Here is a 6133-nt window from a genome sequence, read left to right as displayed (position 1 = left end):
GAGTCTTGTGGCCACCTACTTCTACCTCAAGGAGAGGCAGGCCTCCATATCTTGACCAAGCAGAGAGATTGGTGCCTTCGAATGAGTGCATGATTTCATGGACGTTTTGATCGTTGCTTGAGTGCTCAGATGTGTGCTGTAGGTCTTGGTGGGCAGAATACATTGCTGCCACGCCTTCTGCAGGAGCATGCTGTTCTAATAGGAAGGCCCCAGCTCCTGCTTCATGGCCTCCCCTCTGACGTTTCCCTGGTCCAGATGGTTGTCTGTGCCTGTAGAGATACCAGTAACAGCAGCAGTTACTTTATCAGGTGGGGTACGCTGGGACTTCCTCGGGCAGTTCCTCTGATAGTGTCCAAATTTATTGCATGACCTACACTGAACATCCATGCTGGACTGAGACTTTTCAGAGTAATATTTTTTTTGTTGGCCTTTCCCTTCAGGGGATTCCTGTCTGTCACTGGTGTTAGTAGTTTTGAATGCAAGGGGTTTTGACAAGGAGTTTTGCTGCCGTTTATACTCTCTCTCCTCCTTCAGGTCTTGTTGTAAGGTCTTGCCCCTCTGCACTAGCTGTTCAAGGGTGTTCAGTTCCATTGACCGCATTAAAACTTTGAGATCAGGATGCAGGAGACCAATAATATATTGAGTCACTTGCTCCTCAGAGCATTGTGGGTATATCTGAGAATGTAGTTCGTACTTTCTCCAGACAAATGCTTCTAGTGGCTCATCAGCGTGCTGGCGGACCTCCAGGTCCCTTTGTGTCTGTTCTCTGCTCATGAGACCTTCATGGTAGGTCAGAAACGCCTTCTTAAATTGTTCCCAGCTGCGAACCTGCTGCCGTTTATAACGCCACCATTGCTGTGCACTCCCTTTAAAATGGAAATCAGTCTGCATTAGCCACTGGTTCTCTGGAATACACTGTGCTTGGAAGTATCGTTCTAAAAGAGCAACAAACTCACGAGGTTTGGGGCCTCCCTTACTGCCATATTTAGGGGGCTGCATAACAGATGGAGGACGAAGCCATGGTGCAGGGCTTGCGCACCATGATGTGGATAGTGAAGACCTTTCATGTGATGGAGGTAAAGGGGTGCTGAATTGGAGCTCAGAAACTCTGGGGTTTAGTGCAGGAGAATCAGCTACAGCATTCTCAGTCTGAGACATTGTGGTCTGGGTGTGTCGTTTAGGCATGTCACCCCCACAAGCCATGGTCTCTTGAATGTGTCGGACCTCTAGGCGAAGGCTTCTCAGGTCCCCAATCACAGCAGAGTCAACCTTGCTTTGCAGGTTCTCTACCTTCTGGTTCAAAGCATCTACGTCCTGCTGTGTTCCCTGAAGACCTTTTTGCATGTAGCCTACGTCCGCTTGCATATTCTCCAAAGCAACATCATGCTTGGAAATAACACATTCACAAGATGCCATTTGGGCCATAAGATCATCTGTAGTCTTCCCAATGTCACTAACTTCTCTTCTAAGCACGTTTTGGAGGTCATTAAGGCCATTGGTAACCTTATGGAGATCGTTTTGCACTGACCCTAAATTCTTATTTATTTGTTGATTTTGGTTCTCCATTCTATCCAAAATACATTGCAGCATATCTTTGAAAAAAGAACAATTTGGTTCGTTTTCTTCATTGTAAGTATGCTTTTGCCCCTTTAAATTCGCAAGGGGGTCGGCTTCTCGTGCCTCATCTAACATTGCCAGTTCCAACTCAGCTGCTTTGCTTTCAATGACTTTGGGATTAGCTTGACAAGTAGTTGCTATACTGCCACCACCAGAGGTCGCTGCAGGCAGCAATTCCACTGTTCGCACACTAGCAACGTTTTCCATGGCTGAACCGGACGTATTCATGTCAGTTGAAATACAGGAAGTGTTTACTTCACAACACACGGTAAGAATTGGTTATTTTCTTATTTTTAACCAGCGGTTTTGTCCAGTGAAGCAAGCAAAGTTAGTTTTAATGAACAAACAAATGTATTTTTATATTATTTTCTTTTCTTGCTTCTCGCTTTTATTTTCTCAGATCGCTATTAAACGCAGGCCCCTCGTTTGGGCGCCAGTTGTAACCACACTTTCATTAAGGGTTCGTTTCTCAACACAAAAAGTTCTTCAGAGTCAATAATGGTTACTGTTTTATTTTTAAATAATCATATTGCATACAAAATCGACAGCCGGGTCTCCTTTCTATGTATGCTAACTGAATTCCAGAATGGGGTAATTGGTTCCTGCGTTTTATAGTAATCCCAGAAGAATGGTATTTAAGGACAACACGTCCTACCTAGGCTCAGTGGAATGGTGTTAGTCCCGAATCAGCGACAGCTCGCAAGCTTATAGTAGATGGGCAGTGTTAGCGATCTGCTCTCTGTTGTGTCTCAGTCCAAAGAGAGCGACTTCCTCCTCGCAGGCAGCTAAATGCTTTTAGAATTTCTCCCCCAGGGCGGGGCTTGCTAGCGAGCCCTCGCAAAGACTGGTCAATAGGGTGTGCCTATTACTGACGTGATCTACCCCCAATAACAGGAAATAATAAACTGCGTTACAGGTCTGCTTGTGAGTTTTGTAAATAAATGCCTGGCCGTTTAATAGAAGTTTCACGGTATGTGTTAATGTCCATTTAACTGCTGTTAAATACTTTTGTACATGTCCGGCTACAGAGATTAGCACTGTCTCTCAGAGCCGGCCTTAGGGCAAGGCAAGCAAGGTGACCGCCTAGGAGGGCCCCACCCCCAAATTGTGTATATGACGTCTTGAAATGAATTCCGATTCAGACTCTTCACAATAATCACCTCCAAAATATATTGATTTCTGCTGACCAATTTACTGTATGCACAGACTGACAAAGTGGATGTATTTCCTCATGTGTGTACTTGTTCTGCCATAACGCCATAACGGCCCTTTTATTGAAGGATGGGTCCTGATCATGACATGCTTTTATTAATTAGTAAAAGAAAATACTTTAAAAAAAAAAAAAAAAAAAAAAAACTCAAGCAAAAAAGTAAACCTACAAAAAGGACCCTTCAGTACGGCATTCACACAGCGATATTACAGGCTCAGCTGCAATTTGGCAGCATACCTCCATTTACATAGAAGGCAGATCATGCAGTGTTAAAACATGCTGCCGGTGTGTCACACTTCAAAAGAATATACTGTATGCTGCACACATTAAATAGGGATTCGTTTTTTAAAAAACAAAAACATTCTGTTCTTCAAATCTGCAAGAGCACAAAACATAAAGTCTACCGGTAACTCACATTTCAGTATGTTGCTTAGACAAGTTAAACTGACAGTTTGTTTCAAACTTTTTGTGCCAAGTAATCATACACATAAAACAGTAGGCTACAGTATTTTAATTAAAGAATAAACCATTTTAGCCAGAACTCTAACTTATTCTAATAAATTAAACTTTGTTTTATAATATAAAGCAGAAATGCTGTTAACATATGGTATTTTTAACAGTATTTGCGTTTTTATCATTTATATTCTGAGGTGAAATTAAATATTTAAGCTATTTATTACCCAACCTGTGACATAAAATATACAATATTGTAGCCTACGCTGGTCAGACAGTTGGTTTCGAACTTCAGCCCCGTGTCATCAGCTGCAGATGTGGGCAGGACCAGATTTCAGAACACGAAAAAATAAGGGGAGTTTTAGGACTGTACCAGTAACATCTATTACACACATTATAGGGTGTTACATACTGTCCTATATAAAATGTGGTGTCTGTTCACACTGAGAAAAATCTGCTTCACACCGGCACTGTGCCTCCACTGAACCACCTTGAGAGTGTCGCTGCATTTCCCAGCATTTCCCATTGACACTGAAAGTGATTCCGCATCAGTGCCGCCACAGACACAGTGATTTGCTTCAGTGTAGACAAGTATGTGAAATGAACCTGGATGCTAATGTGGAGCCCTGCTATCTGTTCTCAGCCTCTCAGTCACACTGTGGCCATCACTCAGTGTAGAATGACAATGTCACAGCTAGTCACTCACTCACCTGCTGGACTGCACTCTGAATGTGAGCTCTCGTCGTCCTGTCCACCTCCTTGCGTGCTGTTGGGAGAGCCTTCCTCTCCAGAGCCTTGCTTTCTCGCATAGATTCTCTCCAGCACCACGCTACACTCCCGCAGGTGTACCGGACCCAGCTCAGTGGGGGCTGCTTTCAAGTCTTCGGATTCTTCCTTCCCTGGTTTCAAGAGTACCTCCTCTTTCAGGGGCTCCAGTTTAATACGCACCATTTCCAGCACCTCTTCTTTCATAGGAACTGGTTCTTCTGTCTGGGAGATCTCCAGTTCGTTGTGCTCAGCTTTAATTCCAAACACCACTGGCTTGATGCTGTCACATGGCGTCTCACAGAGCTCCTGTTTAATGGGGAGGGCAGCCAGTCCAGTGAACTCCAGTCTAATGGGGACCAGTTCAAGTTTAGGGGGCTCCTCTTTAATCGGGACTGATTCCATCTTTAAACTGTCCACAGTATCAAATGGGGTTCTGCTCGGTAGCTGCCAAAAGTAAAAAAAAGAAAGATTATAAATCCTGTCAAAGAGGTTTAAGTAGGGGCTCCTGACAGGCACACCCAGTAAAAGCGCTCGCCCGAGTGCAGTGGATTTGTATTTCACTTTCAGACACCAGAAACTTAAAAATACCAGAATTATTCTGATCTGACTCTTAAGGTGGATTTCACTTTTAAATCGCCACAAAACATGAAGATGTTTAATTTAAATTACTGATTGCGCGTGCGTCTATTCAAAAACACTCCTGCAAATTCGGCGATTTTTCGGTTTAACCCTGAAGCAGAAATCGTGTTAACCATTGACACACACACACACACACAACACACACACACACACACACACACACACACACACACACACACACACACACACACATATATATATTAAACATGGATTACATTGTCAATGTGTAGTTTATACTAACGTGATAATGTTTCAGAAAATGCGGAAACATTTGACTACATGATGTATTCACACACAAACAGGAAACAGGCTGCTCTCGTACAAGCAGTGTTATAAATTATGGGGTTTCCACAAACGATTAGACTCACACTGTGTATTACTTCTAAATGAACACACTTTATTGAAAATCACACATCCGGTACAACGAACTCCGCTCTTCCCAGAATCCCGCTCTCCAACATCTTCCTACCAGACCCCATCTCCCTGTAACAAAGGTTCCCACCGAGTAAGCGCTACAATTCATTGAATCACCAGACTGTTACATTTGCTTAGTTGCAGGTTAGTAATATTACGAAAGCACACAATTACTTTAATTGCTTGTTCTTATATCACTGACCAATATAAATCCAGGATTTTATGAAATTGTTAACAACTCACCCGCTACTAATCTTCAAAACTCAAACCCGCCGCAAATCTTGCGCTTTAAAATGATGCGTCCGGTTCAGTTGAGTTTTTGGAAACCAAGCTTGTTCTGGGGGCAGAACGAATGCTTTGCTTCTGATTGGTTACTTGCGAGTCTAAAATGTTTAATGGAACATTTGATTGGCCAGATTATGTGACAAAACGCTGGTGGGGAAAGACTGGGAAAAATTTAGGTGTGTCTGACTTTGCGGTTAGAACTACCCACTGAAATGCATAGAATTATATAAAATATTGTATAGAAGAACAGAGGCTGTATCAAACTACCGATATATATATATATATATATTTTTTTTTAATTTTGCAAGATTCGTACATATACAATATTTTAATACCAGTGTTTCCAAAGATGGTTTATTCAAGTTTTTCATGGCAATGTAGTGTTGGTGATACAGAATGAGACTTGAGTTTAAAATATGTCTGCCTTGAGCAAGTGCAGGTCTGTGTCCATCCTGACCGAATCATCTGTCGAGCATAAACAAATAACCACTAAACCTACTGCTGCCCCTCGTCAGCGGAGTCCAATGACACATCTAGCCCTTTATCATTCATTACACAATACAACTGAGATCGGCTGTTTTAATAACGGTGTGTGGATTTCATTTCTGCTTCTTTAGTGTTTGTTTTCCCTTCAGTATAATGTTTGCTTTTCAGGTTGTGTGTGTGTGTGTGTGTGTGTGTGTGTGTGTGTGTGTGTGTGTGTGTGTGTGTGTGTGTGTGTGTGTGTGTGTGTGTGTGTGTGTGTGT

The sequence above is a fragment of the Acipenser ruthenus genome, chromosome 32 (genome assembly GCF_902713425.1).
Source record: "Acipenser ruthenus chromosome 32, fAciRut3.2 maternal haplotype, whole genome shotgun sequence".
In the NCBI taxonomy this organism is placed as follows: Eukaryota; Metazoa; Chordata; class Actinopteri; order Acipenseriformes; family Acipenseridae; genus Acipenser; species Acipenser ruthenus.
The sequence above is the reverse complement of the archived record's forward strand: the minus strand, read 5'-3'. Positions refer to the sequence as shown.